The following is a 21,633-nucleotide window of genomic DNA, read 5'->3' on the forward strand; positions in this document are numbered from 1 at the left end:
TAATAGTTTGCAAGCCCTGCCACATCCAATGAGCGTCGGAGCCGGTGTAGTACGATTCAGTCTTTGTCTTCTATTGACCCTCTGCCTGTTTGATGGTTTGTCAGAGGTCATAGCAGGATTTCTTATAAGCTTCTGGGTTTTTACCAAAACAAAGGAGGGAGGCCCTTTAATAAACAGCATTTGGAACTTACATGCAATGGTTCATTGGACCTGTCTAAAATGTTGCACATACACTGCTGCCACCTAGTGGCCAAATCTAAATTGCACTTGGGCTGGACTAATACGTTTTGGCCTTTGTCTTGTATTTCAAAGATGATGGTGCTAAAGAACTGTTGATTTCTCCATGTGTTATCTTTTATATATCTTTTACCAGATCTATTATGTTATATTCTCCAACATTGCTTTCACATTTCCACAAACTTCAAAGTGTTTCCTTTCAAATGGTACGATGAATATGCATATCTTTGCTTCAGGTCCTGAGCACCAGGCAGTTAGATTTGGGTATGTCAGTTTAGGTGAAAATTGAGTTCCGAGACCTAACCCAACTGCTTGTCTACAGTGGAATCTACCTTTCCTCTCTCTTTAGCTCTACTTCCTCTACCATCGCAGCTTCCAACTCATCCATTATGCAGCTGGATCTCATTTCACGTGAGAATTGTGAACACACCGAAGAGAGGCTGTGGTCTTTACCGCTGCAAGTGCTGTAAGGAGTACTTTGTGTGGTCCAGACCAACGCCATCCCAACACCCCCGCCTCTCGGTGGATCTTGATGATGTACACTTGATTTCTCCTTAAGCACATTTCACATCTTTTAACTCCGTCCCAAAATGTTCCTAACACCCCGTTTCCCCACCAAGTCGTCTTGAACTGAGAGTACATCCGATTGATGTGTTGGTCCGTGATACATTTCAGAGAGAGTGACATGTATCCGGCTTGGTGCCACGGGCCCGCCAGTGTTAGTATTAGACCACAACCCCTCAGTGTCTACTTGGCACCCATGTTCTAAGCACTTCCACATTTCTTTCTTTTTATTTTGCTGCTGTAATACTTTTAGAATCTCTGCCCTAGTATTAACAATATTTACACGTGGTTCCTTAACACCTTCTCTGAGTAAAGCTGCCACTTTAGACATTTTGTCTGCTCTGAGATTTCCTATGGCTATTTTATCTGTACGACCAGTATGAGCTTCACATTTCACCACTGTTCATTTACTGCATAGCAGACACGCTTCTAGTCACGCCTCTACCTCCTGTCCATTGTTTATTAGTCTCCCTGTCACTGTTAACATGTCCCGTTGTGACCACAATGTACTGAAATAATATACCCCTAATGTATATTGAGAATCAGTGTATTTTGTTACATTCTCCCCTTTTGACAACCTACAGGCCTTGGCTAATGCATATAACTCCGCACGCTGGGCTGACACAGAGGCTGGCAGTGGGCCAGCCTATACTAAACCCCTGTCATCACACACAGTGTCCCCTGTTACTCTCTTCCTTTCTACGGTCATGTAACTCGAGCCATCTGTATAATATACTTGTTCCGATGCCAATGCTGTCTCTTGCAAATGGGGCCTAGGATTTGTTGTAATTTGAACTGGGTCGCATGTATGCATGCAATTCACCCTCCACAGGCAAAGGCATTAACGACGTAGGATTCAAAGCACCAATATTATAAAATGGTAGATTTTCCACATTTAACATTACCTCCCATTTTGTCCATCTTGCACTAGCACCTTGTTGCGCTATCGTGCTGTTAACTACAGTGCCTTACAAAAGTATTCAACCACCTTGGTGCTTTTCCTATTTTTTTGCATTACAACTTGTAATTTAAATAGATATTTATTTGGATTTCATGCAATGGACATACATAAAATAGTCCAAATAGGTGAAGTGAAATGAAAAAAATTACTTGTTTCAAAGAATTTAAAAAAATGTAAAACAGAAAAGTGGTGCGTGCATATGTATTCACCCCCAATATGTATTCACCCCCCCCCATATGTATTCACCCCCCCATATGTATTCACCCCCTTTGCTATGAAGTCCCTAAATAAGATCTGGTGCAACCAATTATCTTCAGAAGTCACATATTTATTTAACTCAAGAAGCGTTGAGGCCTCGATGCTAACAGCCCATTAGTCCAAATCTATGCTCACCAAGTTTTGTCTTCGAAGTCTTTTCCGTTTAGGAGAAATGGCCATGTCGTGTTTGGTGATGTTTTTTTACATTTGCAATAAGATTCCATTCGCCATCTGGTGGAATTTACCAGGAGAGCGGAAAAATGACCAAAATGTGAACATTTTATAAAACGGAAACCGAATGTCCGAGAGACTTCGTTCGATGACTTCCCGGAAGATCTGGCCTCGGTGTACGGCGAATTTTACAAACATTCATGGACGTCTAGTAAGGGACCATACATTTGCAACATGCAGTTTCTCATCGATCATACAGCAAATGCCGAAAAGTGCCATTCAGATATGAAAGGATAGAGTGGAGTCAAGTGTGAGGAAGTGTTTGTCGAGCTAAAGAAGCAATTGTGACCCATTACAAGAAACTAGGCAAACGTCGCAAGTCACGACTTCACACGACAAGTGTACTTTCACAGTATCTTTGGTTTTATAGTATGAATATGTATGTATGAATATGTACTGTAATTTACAAAGTTATATTTAATACTGACATTTGTGTTCCTATTATGATTTTAGTTTTACTCTGTTATTGCTTTCTCGAGAGGCTAATATCTAGCAAATATGCAGCAAAACATTTACATTTTCACTGCATTCACAACGAAATATTATTATTATATATATATAAATGAAAGTATAGACTGTATTATTCCTAGCATGGAATTATAATTCACCCCACTGTGGTAACATTGAGCAATCCACAAAGACATGATTCTCTATTGCCCCATATTCTATCCACCACTACGACCTGTATGCTCTCGTTGGCTGGCCCTTGCTTCATATTCATCACCAAACTCACTGGCTCCAGGTCATCTATAAGTCTTTGCTAGATAAAGCTCTGCCTTATCTCAGCTCACTGGTCACCATAGCAGCACCCACCTGTAGCACACGCTTCCAGCAGGTATATTTCACTGGTCACCCCCAAAGCCTATTCCTGCTTTGGCCACCTTTCCTTCCTGTTCTCTGCTGCAAATGAATGGAATGAATTGCAAAAATCACTGAAGCTGGAGACTTATATCTCCCTCACTAACTTTAAGCATCAACTGTCAGAGCAGCTCACAGATCACTGCATCTGTATATAGCCCATCCAACTACCTCATCCCCATATCTTTGTTTTTTTGTTGCTCCTTTGCACCCCAGTATCTCTACTTGCACATTCATCTTCTGCACATCTATCACTCCAGTGTTTAATTGCTAAATTTTAATGCTTGTAAATGAGAACTTGTTCTCAACTGGCCTACCTGGTTAAATAAAGGTTAAAATAAAATACAAATATTGCACAAATATTTGTTGCTCCTTTGCACCCCAGTATCTCTACTTGCACATTCATCTTCTGCACATCTATCACTCCAGTGTTTAATTGCTAAATTGTAATGCTTGTAAATGAGAACTTGTTCTCAACTGGCCTACCTGGTTAAATAAAGGTTAAAATAAAATACAAATATTGCACAAATATTTGTTCTTTCTTATCAGAAATGTAAATATTGTTCAAAACAAATTGCATTGCCAAGACATGTAGTCACGCATGGTAAATGCAAAGTTGTGGAGTTCTACCTTGCTACACAGCTGTGTTACAGAATACCATAGCACAATAGCCTATTGATCTACAGCATATTCTTAAAACTTTATTCTTAAACAAAGCAACTTTTTTGTTGTAGTTGTGTTGTGACCCCTCACGATTTACTTATAGGTCCACAGGGGTATTCTGAACCACCTCTATCTCATTAAAGGGAATGTATCTGGAGAGGGGTGACTGGAAGCCAAAGTGCAGACCTGTGAGTGCACTGGACGAGGCCAAAAAACCATGGCAACAGAAGTGAGAGGCACATTTGTAAAGTGAAGTCCAAAACAAAGTGAAGGTGTAAGCGCTAGTAGCAGCTTGATGCATGCCAACCTAGACCTGGAGTGCTGATATGGCTAACCCTCTCTCTCTCTCAATCTTCCCCTCACTCTCTACTCATAAATTCACTCTCTTTCTTTCTCTATCGCTCTCCCTCTCCCACCCTCACCACCCGTCTTTCTCTCTTTCCATCCCACCCCCCTCTCTCTATCTCCCAGATAATGGTGCTGACAGACCCTGAGTTTGAGAGCAGTGTGCTCATGAGCTCGGATGAAGGAGCGAGCTATCAGAAATATCTTCCTCAGCTTCTACATCCTAATCCTTCTGTTCCATCCAACACAGGAGGATTGGGCCCTAGCCTACAGCCAAGACCAGCAGGTGAGCTCCATATCGTTTTTTCTCCACTGTAGATTGTTTGATACAGTATGCTTCGGATTTTGAACTGTGAATCACAGTCGGATAAAGCTGTTTTAACTTTTATTCCATCCCGGTGCCAGCGGCCCCGTATTGGTTTATTTAATATTCTTCTGTAATCTTAATATTATTTATTTACGTTCTTGAAGTTTTTATTCAAATATTGATTATTGTTATCCATTTGATGATACTTTGGTTAGACATTAGCTAAATGTATTGCTATGGCAATTAGTTTGATGCAATGAACACATTTGTGCTATAACGTGATTACAACTACACATTAACTTTACTTGTAACTACTATGGAACATTCTAATATTCATTAGAAGATGTCAGCACAATTGGTCTGCAAACCACATACATTGACAATGCAGTCCTATACACCAGTGCTCTCATCTGTAACCTTCCCTGTACAGTGGTCTCATGTTGAGGAGAGCTCTGTACCCCCCCATTCACACACAGGTCATATCCCATATAGCTTCCCGTGAAAAAGACTTGCCATTATGGCCAATGAGTCTTACCTGGCTACCAAGATGGCTATCACACAGGGAAGACTGGTTGAGGTGCAGGAGGGAGAAGATTGACACCTTGGGTTGCTAACTGACCTCAATATCAGTCATAACAATGAAACCTGGACTGCTCCAGAGGTTGTAATTTGTTACGCTTTCGGTCTGTGATGGCCTTCGTTGGAAAATGCTGGCTACACGAGTTTGTAACAGAAGCTGATGGGCTGTTTGATGCAAACTATAGATGTTGGTGATATTTTGTTTGCATTAAAAGGATGGACCTTTGTGGACATGGAACACTCCCAGAAGACATACCTTTGTGGACATGGAACACTCCCAGAAGACATACCTTTGTGGACATGGAACACTCCCAGAAGACATACCTTTGTGGACATGGAACACTCCCAGAAGACATACCGTTGTGGACATGGAACACTCTCAGAAGACATACCGTTGTGGACATGGAACACCATCAGAAGACATACCGTTGTGGACATGGAACACTCTCAGACAATATAACTTTGTGGACGTCGAACATTCACAGACGAGATAAGTACAATGCTGGTTAAATGATTCCTTAAGCATTGCTGCGACATGGAATCTAATGGTGATTAGTAAATTAGATAATGTACTGTAGTATATTTCATTGGGAGTCCACACAAGTGCAACTTCAAAACAGTCTGTTCTTTACTGATAACATATATATTTTTCTATATTCAAACAGCTGTGTCTCAGGCTTTGTCAGGACACTTTAATATTTGGCGTTGGTCTTTTTTGTATTACATGCAGGTCAATCTTTATCTCTTTCCTCAATAGTAAACTGTTCTCTTTCGAGTTCTTGACTCATCTCAGAATTAGTGGGCAGTGTAAAGACATGATTTCCGTTGATGTAGCTGTTCCTCTCTCTCCCTCAGACTAAGGGCGATACAATTAGAGCATCTGTGATAAATCTCAAAAAGGAATATGAGTAGAAAGTATGGAAACAACTCAATATAATACAGAACTTTTTTGTGTGTGTTCATCTGGGTCTTTTAAACTGTTCAAGTTCTAATTGACTTCAGTATTAAAGTGAAATTACATTTGATTTGTCACGTGTCGAATACAACAGGTGTAGAAGACCTTACAGTAAAATGCTTACTTACAAGCCCTTAACCAACAATACAGTTAAGAAAAATACGTGTTAAGGAAGTATTTACTAAAATAAACTGAAGTTAAAAATAAAAAAAATAGGAAGAATGAAAAATGACTATTAATTAAAGGGCAACAATAAAATATCAGCAGCAAGGCTATATACAGGGGGTACCGGTACAGAGTCAATGTAGCAGGGACACAGATTAGTCAAAGTAATTGAGGTAATATGTACATGCAGTTAAAGTGACTATGCATAAATAATAACACAGAGTAGCAGCAGTGTATGGAAATAGTCCGGGTAGCCATTTGATTAGGTGGTCAGGAGTCTTATGGCTTGGGGTTAGAAGCTGTTAAGAAGCCTTTTGGACCTAGACTTGGTGCTCTGGTAGCGCTTGCCATGTGGTAGCAGAGAGAACAGTCTATGGCTAAGGTGGCTGGAGTCTTTGGAAATTTTTAGGGCCTTCCTCTAACACCGCCTGGTATAGAGGTCCTGGATGGCAGGAAGCTTGGCCCCAGTGATGTACTGGGCCGTACACACTATCCTCTGTAGTGCCTTGTGGTCGGAGGATGAGCAGCTGCCATACCAGGCGGTGATGCAAACAGTCAGGATGCTCTTGATGGTGCAGCTGTAGAATTTGAGGATCTGAGGACCCATAAAAACATATTTTCAGTCTCCTGTGGGGGAATAGGCATTGTCGTGCCCTCTTCACAACTGTCTTGGTGTGTTTGGACCATGATACTTTGTTGGTGTTGAACACCAAGGAACTTGAAGCTCTCAACCTGCTCCACTATAGGCCTGTCGGTGAGAATGGGCACATGCTCATCGTCCTTTTCCTATAGTCCACAATCATCTCCTTTGTCTTGATCACGTTGAGGGAGAGTTCTATATCCTGGCACCACACTGCCAGGTCTCTGACCTCCTCCTTATAGGCTGTGTCATCGTTGTCGGTGATCAGGCCTACCGTTGTTGTGACGTCTGCACACTTAATGATGGAGTTGTGCTTAGTCATGCCTGGCCATGCAGTCATGGGTGAACAGGGAGTAGAGGAGAGGACTGAGGGGCCCGCATGTTAAGGATCAGCATGCCAGATGTGTTGTTACTTACCCTTACCACCTGGAAGTGGCCCGTCAGTAAGTCCAGGATCTATTTGCAGAGGGAGGTGTTTAGTCCCAGGGTCCTTAGCTTATTGATGAGCTTTGAGGGCACTATGGTGATGAATGCTGAGCTGTAGTCAACGAATAATATTCTCATGCAGGTGTTCCTTTTGTACAGGTGGGAAAGGGCAGTGTGGAGTGCAATAGAGATTGCATCATTTGTTTATCTGTAGGAGCAGTATGCAAATTGGAGTGGGTCTAGGGTTTCTGGGATAATGGTGTTGAGGCGAGCCATGACCAGCCTTTGAAAACACTTTATGGCTACAGATGTGAGTGCTAAGGGTCGTTAGTCATTTAGGCAGGTAACCTTGGGTCTCTTGGGCACAGGGACTATAGTGGTCTCATTGAAACATGTTGGTATTACAGACTCAGACAGAGACAGCTTGCCAGTTGGTCAGCGCATGCCCGGAGTACACGTCCTGGTAATCCATCTGGCCATGCGACCTTGTGAATGTTGACCTGTTTAAAGGTCTTACTTACATCGGTTTCGGAGAGCGTGATAACAAAGTCATCTAGAACAGCTGAAGCTCTCATGCATGCCTCAATGTTGCTTGCCTCGAAGCAAGCATAGAATTAATTCAGCTCGTCTAGTAGGCTCGTGTCATTGGGCAGCTCTCGGCTGTGCTTCCCTTTGTAGTCCAAAATAGTTTGCAAGCCCGGCCACATCCGACGAGCGTCAGAGCCTGTGTAGTACAATTCAATCTTAGTCCTGTATTGGCGCTTTGCCTTTTTAATGGTTCATTAGAGGGCATAGCAGGATTTCTTATAAGCGTCCGGGTTAGAGTCCCGCCCCTTGAAAGCGGCAGGTCTACTCTTTAGCTCAGTACGGATGTTGCCTGTAATCCACGGCTTCTGGTTGAGTTATGTACGTACATTCACTTTGGGGATGACGTCATTGATGCAGTGATTTATGTGGTGCAATCCTCAATGCCATCGGAAGAATCCCTGAACATATTCCAGTCTGTGCTAGCAAAACAGTCCTGCAGCTTAGCATCTGCCTCTTCTCACCACTTCCGTATTGAGTGAGTCCCTGGTACTTCCGGCTTTAGTTTTCGCTTGTAAGCAGAAATCAGGAGGATAGAGTTATGGTCAGATTTTCCAAATGGAGGGCAAGGGAGAGCTTTGTACGTCTCTGTGTGTATTAAAGCTCCCGGCCACTAGGAGCGGCGCCTATGGATGAGCATTTTCTTGTTTGGTTATAGCCGTATAACGCTCGTTGAGTGCTTGTCTTAGTGCCAGCATCGGTTTGTGGTTGTAAATAGACAGGTACGAAAAATATACTAGAGCTGCTTGACTTATAAATATTTTGACAAGAGCTATCATGCTAGACAACTGCAGGCCCGAATTGTTTTGTGCAGTTCAGCTTTTCATGTAAGACCCTCCCTGCAGTTGATTCAAAGCGATTATTTTTTTCTGAAGGTGTTTATAGTTTGAGATGTATTGGCTTGGGGTTTTTGGAAAGCTAGTGGTGGAAGTCTCAAGAGACATATGAAGATGAACCTTTTAAAAAACACAAGTCCCCTCGACTCGACTTGTTTTCCATTCTTAACATATTGCATCACGGCTCACATACCATGTTGGACCTGCGACAAGGCTTTGTGTGCGTAATGGATTGTGTAAAGTATATGTTCATCAAAACGGTAACTTTGTGGGACCGTTGAGTTCAAGTATTGAGTACACATTGCAGTTACTGTGGTCACTTGGGGATATGTGGTTTTGGTTTCATTATGTAGTTAGAAGTGTTTATGAGAGCAGACAATTCACCTAAACTGCTAGTGTAGATAAAATGACATTTGCACAGAAAGACAATGAACATTGATTGTACAAATAAATCCAGTTTATGTCCATGTATCTGTTGCCAGACTATCACAAAGCCTTTCAATATCTAACCTGTTTAAGTTCAACCTTAGCTCTCTTAACAGCACTTTCAATAAAATGTTCTGAGTTTAATTATATCCATTTCAGATTTCTGGTGTTCTAATCAATTTGTTTTGGGAATGTCAAGAGGAGAACCCCAGGTTCTGACATAATGTTCCCAAATAATGTTCCTGTCAGCCCCCTGTAGTCTCCCACTCAGATGCACAGAGAACGTCAGTCATCAGCATTCTTTATAACAACCAAATCATGCTGCTCTTAGATAGTTGACATGTTGGAGATGTATTTATTCACACTTCCTTTCAACCTTTGAAAAAAGTGAGCAAAGAACTTTTCACTTCAGATGTTTCAACTGAAACAAGTCACATTCCTTCACACAGTCAAATGAGCTCACATTTTCTAGCAAATGTAATATATAAAAACCAATGCATTTGGAGTCTATCACCTACATACACTATTTGAAGCTTAGTCACCCAGCACCGCAATTACATTGCAGGTAACCCAACACACTACCTAAGCCTTGTTTGGATTATTTCTAATTCCTACCACTGGGGGAAATAATCTGAATTACCAGATAGCGCCGCTAGAATAAAGTGTCAGTCTATCTAACGTTTATTTGTGACTTCTCCAGTCTCTAACTCACTTGCACAACAGTGCTTGTGGGGATTTGATTGGCCGTTTGTCTGCATTAGGTTTGTTGCCTGTTACAGATAGCAGGATTCATCTCATTAGTCAATTGTGGGAATGATGGTTCAGAGCCCAATAGATTACAATTCAACTATAACTAGTCTATTGCTGCTTGCTGCTGGTGATCCTCTGATCCACCTCTACGCAGATGACACCATTCTGTATACTTCTGGCCCTTCTTTGGACACTGTGTTAACAAATTTCCAGACGAGCTCCAATGCCATACAACACTCCTTCCGTGGCCTCCAACTGCTCTTAAATGCAAGTAAAACTAAATGCATGCTCTTCAACCGATCACTGCCCACACCTGCCCGCCTGACTAGCATCACTACTCTGGACGGTTCTGACTTAGAATATGTGGACAACTACAAATACCTAGGTGTTAGACTGTAAACTCTCCTTCCAGACTCATATTAAGCATCTCCAATCCAAAATGAAATCTTTAATCATCTTCCTATTTCGCAACAAAGCATCCTCCACTCATGCTGCCGAACATACCCTCGTAAAACTGACTACCCTACCGATCCTTGACTTTGGCGATGTCATTTACAAAATAGCCTCAAACGATGTAGTCTATCACAGTGCATCTGTTTTGTCACCAGAGCCCCATACACGACCCACCACTGCGATGTGTATGCTCTCATTGGATGGCCCTCGCTTCATATTCATCGCCAAACCCACTGGCTCCAGGTCATCTATAAGTCTTTGCAAGGTAGAGCCCCACCTTATCTCAGCTCACTGTTCACTATAGCAGCACCCACCCATAGCACACGCTCCAACAGGTATATTTCACTGGTCACCCCCGAAGCCAACTCCTCCTTTGGCAGCCTTTCCTTCCAGTTCTCTGCTGCCAATGACTGGACTTATATCTCCCTCACTAACTTTAAGCATCGTCTGGCAGAGCAGCTTACCAATCATTGCACCTGTACATAGCCCATCTGTATATAGCCCACCCAACTACCTCATCCCCATATCGTTGTTTTTTCCCCCCTTTGCACCCCAGTATCTCTACTTGCACATTCATCTTCTGCACATCTATCACTCCAGTGTTCAATTGTTAAATTGTCAATATTTTGCCACTATAGCCTATTTATTTTCTTACCTCCCTAATCTTACTTCATTTGCACACACTATACATATACTTTCCTATTGTGTTATTGACTGTACGTTTGTGTATCCCATGTGTAACTGTGTTGTTTGTGTCGCACTACTTTGCTCTATCTTGGCAAGGTCACAATTGTAAATGAGATCATGTTCTCAACTGGCCTACCTGGTTAAATAAAGGTGAAATAAAATAACATGGTGTAGTGGAGGGGTGTCTTCCTGGTGAGGATACAGCTGGATAAGGTGCTGTGGTGGGGTGACTTTCTGGTGAGGATAAAGCTGGAGAAGGTGTTGTGGAGGGGGGTCTTCCTGTTGAGGATAAAGCTAGAGAAGGTGTTGTTCTGGAGGATCTATATGTGTAAATTGTTAAGCAGAGCGACACATGGGAACTCAAGAGCAGGCTCAGATGAGGAAACAGGGATGAATGAACCAAATATGTATTGTTACACAGGGAGATTTTTATTTTACCTTTATTTTACTAGGCAAGTCAGTTAAGAACAAATTCTTATTTTCAATGACGGCCTAGGAACAGTGGGGCAGAACGACAGATTTGTACCTTGTCAGCTTGGGGATTCGAACTTGCAACCTTTCGGTTAATAGTCCAATGCTCTAACCACTAGGCTACCCTGCCGCCCCACCTTATATATGGAGTGCAGATCCGGGGAAGCTCGGATGAGTTGCAGAAAAAACAGATGTGGAGACTGAGGTTGGAGTCAGCTGAGTAGAACAGGTTAAACAGGTCCTGGGGGGAATCCAAGGTAGTGGTGGTGAGTAAAATCCAGAGCAAGGTAGTTGGGTTGTGAGATGTGGAACGGGAGACAGGAGCCAGAGACAGCGGTAAACTGCAATGAGAGTATAAACGGTGTCAGGCAGGGAAACAGGCACAGCAGAGTAACAGGATCTTGAATAATCATAAATGGCTAGAATCATGAACTGACTGAGCATAGATTATGATCTGGATGAGTGGAGTATTTGTAGATGTCTTGATTATGGAACGAGTTGCAGCTGGTAGGGATTTGCTCTGACTCCAGCACACCTTTCTCCTACCACACAATCACACAGAGAGGGAGAGGGAGAGTGTACAGGTGGAGTAACTGTAGGTCAAGACACCGGATGAACACCAGAGGGCATAGCAGGAGCAGATGCGACATAAATGCCTCGAGTTTGCTAAATGGCATTTCCACTTGATTTGGAACCTGCGCTATGGTCATGAAAATAGAGACCTTTGACCATGCACAACATCATTTCCTTATTTTTTTCATTTGCTCAGTATTTTTATTATTTATTTTATAGTATTTTTTGCTCATCTTTATCAAGTTTATCAAATATTCTGTACCTGACTGTAAGTGGGTATGACATCCTTTTTTTTTAGGATGGGCAGCTTCTGTATTGCATTCCAAGCCCCAGTTTCAAGGCAAAGGCAGGCTACCTTCATACAGATACTGGGTTATTGGGTATTGGGTTATGTCTTATGAGTAGCCCTCCTTGCCCTGAAGACCACACGTCCACAGGTTGTATTTAGAATTCCTATCCACTCACCTGAAGGCTTTGATGTTTCAGTGGCATTAAAACCTTTCTGTGTTGGGAGCGGGGCTTTCAGTTTATTGGTATTTGTCTGTCAAGTCATATGGGTGGTGTACAGTGTGTATAACGGGAAGGTGAGTGTGTGTGTGTGTGTCTGAGTTTGTTTATTTATCTTCTCCCACTCCCTCAATTGTTTCTTCCTGTACCTGTCTTTGAATCCCCCTCTTCTCCTCTGCCGCAGACAGAAGTCAGAGTGTGTATCTCAGTATCTCGGGCCATGGACAAGGCTGACATTTACCTTTGCAAATAGGATGAGCTGGGTGTCAGTAACAGAGCTGCCATCCTTACAGCATTTTTCTGTGGGGAAGACAAAATGATCGACGTGATGGCTTATAACTTTTTTGTTTAATGTGACCCCGAGATTGGCTCTTTAGGACAACATTAGGAGTGTACTAATTGGAGTGTGAAATTATAGGGAGTTGTCATTGCACAAAATGCCATTGAACAAATAGTGTGTAGAGAGGACAAAGATGTATAGTTGAAAAGTGTTGTGTTCACCAGAAAAATGTATGTAATTTCCAATTCACTCTAGTACCCAGTGATGTAAAGTACTTAAGTAAAAATAAGTACATAAAAGTATTAAGTACTTATTAAGTAGTTTTGGGGGGTATTTGTACGTTACTATTTTTATTTTTGACAATTGTTACTTTTACTTTTACTTTTTCTACCACATGTTCCTATTTTCTTCCTGGGAAGGAGAGGAGGACCAAAATGCAGCGTGGTTATGGTTGAACATCTTTAATAAAGATGATAACGTGAACAGTATAAATATACAAAACAAGAAAACGTGGAAAAACCGAAACAGTCCTAACTGGTGCAAAACACAGAGACAGGAAACAATCACCCACGAAATACCCAAAGTATATGGCTGCCTAAATATGGTTCCCAATCAGAGACAACGATAAACACCTGCCTCTGATTGAGAATCACTCCAGGCAACCATAGACTTACCGAGCATACTACACTGAACACAACCCCATCAATCTACAAAACCCCTAGACAAGACAAACACATAATCGCCTATGTCACACCCTGGCCTAACCACAATAGTAAAGGAAACACAAAATACTAAGGCCAGGGCGTGACAGTTCCCCTAATGATCGTAACTTGCCCAGGAGCCTAAAAATCGGAAACAGTAGTGAAACTAAGTGTCTTGTCATTATGCAGTTTCCACCTATCTCCTCTCATAGAAAATCTACCAAATGTCCTGAAGGGAGGTGGCACAATCTCGTTTTCATAAGCTTTTCTAAAGAAAATATCACTAATTACATCATCTTGCCATTTTGTTGTCTTTGGTGTAATGGGGTAAGCTGAATTACTCTACTGGTTGACTAATGGTAATCGGTGACTGAAGTTGACAGGGCAAATTTTGGGTTGTGGTATAATGCTGTTGCTGTTAGTTCATTCCCATTGGAGGTTAATGGCAAGATCGTTGTCACGTTACCAACTGCATGTGCATTCATAACATGCATGTAGGGGTTTTAATTATGTTCATTGTGCTACCACGGAGACATAAACCAATATGTCTAATTATACAAATATACATTTCCAAGCTTATTTTTATATAATAAAAAAAATGTACCCCCTTTTTCTCTTCAATTGTTAGTAGTTACTATCTTGTCTCATCGCTACAACTCCCGTACGGGCTCGGAAGAGACGAAGGTTGAAAGCCACGCGTCCTCCGAAACATAACGCAACACCGTGCACCTGGCGACCTGGTTAGCGTGCACTGCGGCCGGCCTGCCACAGGAGTCGCTAGTGCGTGATGAGACAAGGATATCCCTACCGGCCAAACCCTCCCTAACCCGGACGATGCAAGGCCAATTGTGCGACGCCCCATGGACCTCCTGGCCGTGGCCTGCTGCGACAGAGCCTGGGCTCAAATCCAGAGTCTCTAGTGGCACAGCTAGCACTGCGATGGAGTGCCTTAGACCACTGTGCCACCCGGGAGGCCCTCCAAGCTTATTTTAAAGCTGTTCTAAAACTTTCCAGAAGGTGAAACAGTGCCACTGTTCACCCAGCACATTTGTTATTGCCTTTGTTTCGTTGAAGAAACGGAGGAGAGGAGAATCCAGCATCGCAGTAAACAGATATCACAGTACATACTCTTTTGTTTATCGCGCGTGCAATGATGTCAGAGAAAAACAACCGTGTTTGTAGCTTGAAGTAACTTCTTTGTTGCTATAATATTGCAAATGGGAGTTTCACAGTTAAGTATTCCTGCTTTAAATATAAACCTATTGTTTAGTAGACTGTCATACAAAATACTCTATAGCGACATCACAATTTCAATGTGGCATTTTCCATGTACTCTTATTTTTAGTATTGGATTGAGTATGAAACAAACATTGTAGATAATGTTGCAAATATGTCATTGTACAGCCTACTGTGTAGTGTACTAGGTTACGGGATTCAGGTCATTGTGGGAAGGAAATATCCTCTGAAACCCAACAGGATATGACATATTGTTCAACTGTACGGTACACTTACTTATAGAGCAAGACCTGGAAGTATAAGAATAGTGTTTTTAAGAAACAGCAGGGAGCATTTTGAATGGGGAGCAAATTAAAGTCATGTGGGCTGAATAATGAAAGAGAGAACAGCTTGAAATGTACAGTGTGCCTTGTGTCTCTCATCCTGAGTAGAGTGATAGATGGACCCCTATCCCCCCCTACCCCTATCATCCTCTCTCTGTTATTCAGATAAAGTCATGAACAGGAATTGAGTGCGGCCCAAAGCTAATCATACACTTCAAGGACATGTGAACATGTCTGGAGGATAGTTTGGCTTCTCCTGGTTTCACAGAGATCATACTGAACAGGAGCGGCCCACATCTGGACAAACCTGCCGTCAGTCTGTCAGGGTCTTAGGATTTGGAGGTATTATCGGTCTGTAGAGTGAGGCAGGCTGGGAAATGAGAAAATAACACTGACTGTCGAGAAAAATGGGTACATAACTTTTGTGGCAGAACTAAGTTGTGTAAAATGAGAATGCTCAGGGAGAGGTAAAATGTTGCTTATCGCTAAGGTGTAAAATCATCAAAACAACATATGTGGTCTTTCTCTTGACACTTTCTAACTCATTAACGTTGGTGATTAGGTTCCTCTGACATTTATCGCTTGACATTGTTTTTGCTTATCAAAACACACAGGCCACAAATAAATATATCTCGGAATATTGGCTGTTGGCACTTAACTTGCCAGCAGAGTGAATTGTTTTTCTCCAATCCCTTCATCCATTGGGGTAGCTACCCAAAAAAATATCAGGAAATGATAGGAAAGAGCGTCATTGAATAAGCCACACAGTCCCTCCAGTCCTTTATATGTAAACATCGCTTGACTTAATCCACCCTAAGGATGCAAATGTATGCCGTTAATTATTTTCTACACAGAATATCACCGCTAAACGTTAGCCCAAATGCAATGGGGAACATCCGTCACAATAAAGTATGCAGAGCGAGAACATAAATAGAAAAAATACATTATTCAGGATTTGAGGTTTTTCTGTCTCATTTGCATTAAACTGACTTTATATAAATTCATTAGCATTTCCAATTATGTGGTAATAGTAATATGTGGGATATTACCTTTCTGTAGATGGGTTTCAGCTCTTGTCGTTGGAGTCTCCTTCAGATAAGATGGTTTAAATCAATCCTTGTCTAATAGGAATCAGTGAATTTATAAATCCCAGAGCGCTTTCACTTACAGGATTGTCCCTTGTCATTGTAATCCGCGGCTGACGCCTTTCTGCTGCTCAATGCTGATTCTTCATTCTAAAACCTTCCGTTTCTGACATCGACAAGACTTAAATAGATGTACTGCAAGACAGAGGGAGAGAGAGAGCAGTAAAACATTTTTCTGATTAAAACTTCTTGACGCAACCCATCCCGTTAGCGGGATAATTTTCATAAACAACCGCTGAATTGTAGAGCGCCACATTCCCCCAAAAATACTACAAATATTTATATTCATGAAATCACAAGTGCAATATAGCAAAATACAGCTTAGCTTTTTGTTAATCCACCTGTCGTGTCAGATTTTTAAAATATGCTTTACAGTGAAAGCAATCCAAGCGTTTAAGATTATCGATCACTAGACAAAACATTATGAACACCTAGCATCAAAGTAGCTTGGTCACGAAAATCAGAAAAGCAATAAAATGAATCACTTACCTTTGATGATCTTCAGATATTTTCACTCACGAGACTATCCAGTTACACAATAAATGTTCCTTTTGTTCCATAAAGATTATTTTTATATCCAAAATACCTCCGTTTGTTTGGCGCGTTATGTTCAGAAATCCACAGGCTCGAGCGGTCACGAAAATGCAGACAAATTCCAAATAATATCAGTAATGTCCAAAGAAACATGTCAAATGTTTTTTATAATCAATCCTCAGGTTTTAAAATATATAATCAATAATATATCAACTGGCACTGTCTCTTCTTCAGTAGGAGAGGGAGAGACAATGGATGTCCCACTCTGTTGCGCAAGCAAAACTCATGAGAACGCCCAGCTATCCACTACGCGATGTTATCTTTCTTGCTCATTTTTCAAAATAAAAGCCTGAAACTATGTCTAAAGACTGTTGACACCTTGAGGAAGCGATAGGAAAGGGAATATGGTTGATATCCCTTTAAATGGAGCGAAGGCAGGCTATGGAACATGGAGCTTTCAAAATAGAAGCCACTTCCTGGTTTGATTTTCCTCAGGTTTTTGCCTGCAAAGTTCTGTTATAGTCACAGACAATATTTTTACAGTTTTGGAAACTTTAGAGTGTTTTCTATCGTATTATATGCATTTACATGCAATTATATGCATTTTCTAGCATATGGGCCTGAGAAATAGGCCGTTTAATTTGGGAACATTATTTTTCCAAACATAAAAATAGTGCCTCCTAGCTGAAAGAGGTTAAGGAGCTTGTCTTGTGTTAGCAGAAGCAACATTTGCCCCTTATGTGTGCTCCCAGACCTGTAGCCAGGTTGTGGTTGTATTGTATTATGTGCTGCAGACTCTGCAATGGACCTCAACGTATGACAAAATGGCTTCCTTACATCAGCAGTTTCACTCCTCTCCTCTGATCCTCGAAGGTGATGTTGATCTTGAGTCAAAATGGCCTCCCCAGTCTCCACCACTGCAGTGCCCACTATGTCTTGACGCAACCAGCAAGGTGCTGCAGAGTCAGACCCCAAAGGTGTTACTGAGCCAGAGCCAAAATAGCTGCTTCTTCTCATCCTCCACTGTGGTGCATTTCGCAACTCAATGCCCCTCCATGTGGAAGGTCTCTTTAGTGCTCAGCCCACTTGTCAGCTGGAGCTGCAACAGGTTGGCTCCCCTTGAAGCTTACTGGACCCAGCAGGTCCTCTCAGGACTCCTTTAACCTGTTAAGTCGACCCTCTACTTTTTCGAACATTCTGTTAAAAATCGCGCAACATTTCAGCGCCCTGCTACTCAGGCCAGGAATATAGTATATCCATATGATTAGTATGTGTGGATAGAAAACACTCAGATGTTTATAAAACTGGTTAAATCACGGCTGTGACTATAACAGAACATGCGTTTCATCGAAAAGTGAAGGAAAATCTGATCACTGAAAATGGAAATAAATATCCATGCGCGACTTCAAGGAATTGTTGAGAGTGAACCGAATTAAATTAAAAGGTTGCAGTGCCTACAGCTTCCACACGTTGTCTAGAGTCTTGTCATTTGATTCAGCTTTGATTCTTGGTCATACCGAATCAAGGGAACCGATTCCCTCCGGTCTCCGACCGGATGTTTTGGTCGAGCTCTCTCCAGACATTTTTTCGAGACAGACACCTATAGAATTGACATCGCCTCCTGATGAATTTTATCGCTTATTAACGTGTACTAATACCTAAAGTTGCATTACAAAAGTATTTCAAAGTGTTTTGTGAAAGTTTATCGTCAACTTTTTGAATTTGAAAAAATTACGTTACGTTATGAAACGCTATTTTTTTCCGTTTACCACACAGTCTTCATAGATCGATATCTAGGCTATATATGGACCAATTTAATCGAAAAAAAAGACCCAATAGTGATTATGGGACATCAAGGAGTGCCAACAAAGAAGATGGTCAAAGGTAATGAATGTTTTATATTTTATTTGTGCGGTTTGTGTAGCGACGACTATGCTAATTATTTTGTTTACGTCCCCTGCGGGTCTTTTGGGGTGTTACATGCTATCAGATAATAGCTTCTCATGCTTTCGCCGAAAAGCATTTTAAAAATCTGACTTGTTGCCTGGATTCACAACGAGTGTAGCTTTAATTCAATACCCTGCATGTGTATTTTAATGAACGTTTGAGTTTTAACTAATACTATTAGCATTTAGCGTAGTGCATTTGCATTTCCAGAGCTCTAGATGGGACGCCTGCGTGCCAGGTAGGAGCAAGAGGTTAACGGACTTTAATTTATAACGCACTATCATGTCAATGCAGACCTCCATATTGCCTTCAACAATGGACTAATAAGCACCTATATTGCCTTTGGCAGTGGACTAATAGTGTAATTTTCTCTGTGTTTACATCATAGCACTACACAGCGCAATTATGCATAATTGGATAACAATGCAGATATACCAAGCCTAAGTAATTTGCATTGTGAGTCACCAAATGTTTTTTTGCAGTCTAGAAATGTGAACCTAAACCCTAAATCCATTAACATGGGCATCCTCATTGACATTATCCTGACCAACTAGCCCTCCAAATAGACCTCTGCTGTTTTCAATCAGGATCTCAGCGATCACTGCCTCATTGCCTGTATATGCTATGGGTCTGCGGTCAAACGACCACCACTCATCACTGTCAAACGCTTGCTAAAACACTTCTGCGAGCAGGCCTTTCTAATCGACCTGGACCTGGCTTTCCTGATATCCTGGAAAGATATTGACCTCATCCCGTCGGTCGAGGATTCCTGGTCATTCTTTAAAAGTAATTTCCTCACCATCTTGGATAAGCATGCCTCGTTCAAAAAATGCAGAACTAAGAACAGATATATCCCTTGGTTCACACCAGACCTGACTGCCCTTTACCAGCATAAAAACATCCTGTGGTGGACTGCAATAACCTTGAATAGTCCTCACGATATGCAACTGTTCAGGGAAGTCAGGAACCAATACACGCAGTCAGTCAGGAAAGCAAAGGCTAGCTTTTTCAAGCAGAAATTCGTATCCTGTAACTCTAAAAGTTTTGGGACACTGTACAAGTCCATGGAGAACAAGAGCACCTCCTCGCAGCTGCCCACTGCACTGAAACTAGGTAACACGGTCACCACTGATAAATCGCTGATAATCGAAAATTTCAATAGACATTTCTCAACAGCTGGCCATGACTTCCTCCTGGCTACTCCAACCCCGGCCAAGAGCTCCGCCCCCCCCGCAGCTACTCGCTCAAGCCTCCCCAGCTTCTTCTTCACCCAAATCCAGACAGCAGATGTTCTGAAAGAGATGCAGAACCTGGACCCATAAAAATCAGCTGGGCTAGACATTCTGGACCCTCTCTTTTTAAAACTATCCTCCGCCATTGTTGCAACCCCTATTACCAGACTGTTCAACCTCTTTCGTATCGTCCGAGATCCCTAAAGATTGGAAAGCTGCCACGGTCATCCCCCTCTTCAAAGGGGGTGACACCCTAGACCCAAACTGTTAAAGACCTATATCCATCCTGTCCTGCCTATCTAAAGTCTTCGAAAGCCAAGTTAATAAACAGATCACTGACCATTTCAAACCCCACCGTACCTTCTCCAATGTGCAATCCGGTTTCCGAGCCGGTCACGGGTGCACCTCAGCCACGCTCAAGATACTAAACGATATCATAAGCGACATCGATAAAAGACAGTACTGTGCAGCCGCCTTCATCAACCTGGCCATGGCTTTCGACTCTGTCAATCACCGTATTCTTATCGGCAGACTCAATAGCCTTGGTTTTTCTAATGACTGCCTCACCTGGTTCACCAACTACTTTGCAGACAGAGTTCAGTGTGTCAAATCGAAGGGCATGTTGTCCGGACCTCTGGTCTCTATGGGGGTACCACAGGGTTCAATTCTCAGGCCGACTCTTTTCTCTGTATATATCAATGATGTCGCTCTTGCTGCGGGCGATTCCCTGATCCACCTCTACGCAGATGACACCATTCTGTATACTTCTAGCCCTTCCTTGGACACTGTGCTAACTAACCTCCAAACGTGCTTTAACGCCATACAACACCCCTTCCGTGGCCTCCAACTGCTCTTAAACGCTAGTAAATCCAAATGCATGCTTTTCAACCGTTCGCTGTCCGCACCCGCCCGCCCGACTAACATCACCACCCATGGACGGTTCAGACCTAGAATATGTGGAGCTCTATAAATACCTAGGTGTCTGGCTAGACTGTAAACTCTCTTTCCAGACTCATATTAAACATCTCCAATCAAAAATCTGATCTAGAATCGGCTTTCTATTTTGCAAAAAAGCCTCCTTCACTCACACCGCCAAATTTACCCTAGTAAAACTGACTATCCTACCGATCCTCGACTTCAGCGATGTCATCTACAAAATAGCTTCCAACACAACAGCAAACGAGATGCAGTCTATCACAGTGCCATCCGTTTTGTTACCAAATCACCTTATACCACCCACCACTGCGACCTGTGTGCTCTAGTCGGCTGGCCCTCGCTACATATTCATCGCCACTGGCTCCAGGCCATCTATAAGTCTATACTAGGTAAAGGTACGCCTTATCTCAGTTCACTAGTCACGATAACAACACCCACCTGTAGCACACGTTACAGCAGGTATACCTCTCTGATCATCCCCAGAGCCAACACCCCATTTGGCCGCCTTTCCTTCCAGTTCTCTATTGCCAGTGACTGGAACGAATTGCAAAAATCCCTGAAGTTGGACACTTTTATTTCCCTCACCAACTTTACACATCAACTATCTGTGCAGCAAACCGATCGCTGCAGCTGTACATAGTCCATCTGTAAATTGCCCACCCAATCTATCTACCTCATCTCCATACTGTTTTTATTTTATTATTTACTTTTCTGCTCTTTTGCACACCAGTATCTCTACTTGCACATCATCATCTGCTCATTTATCACTCCAGTGTTAATCTGCTAAATTGTAACTATTCGCTCCTATGGCCTATTTATTGC

The sequence above is a fragment of the Oncorhynchus keta genome, chromosome 10, assembly GCF_023373465.1.
Source record: "Oncorhynchus keta strain PuntledgeMale-10-30-2019 chromosome 10, Oket_V2, whole genome shotgun sequence".
Classification (NCBI taxonomy): Eukaryota; Metazoa; Chordata; class Actinopteri; order Salmoniformes; family Salmonidae; genus Oncorhynchus; species Oncorhynchus keta.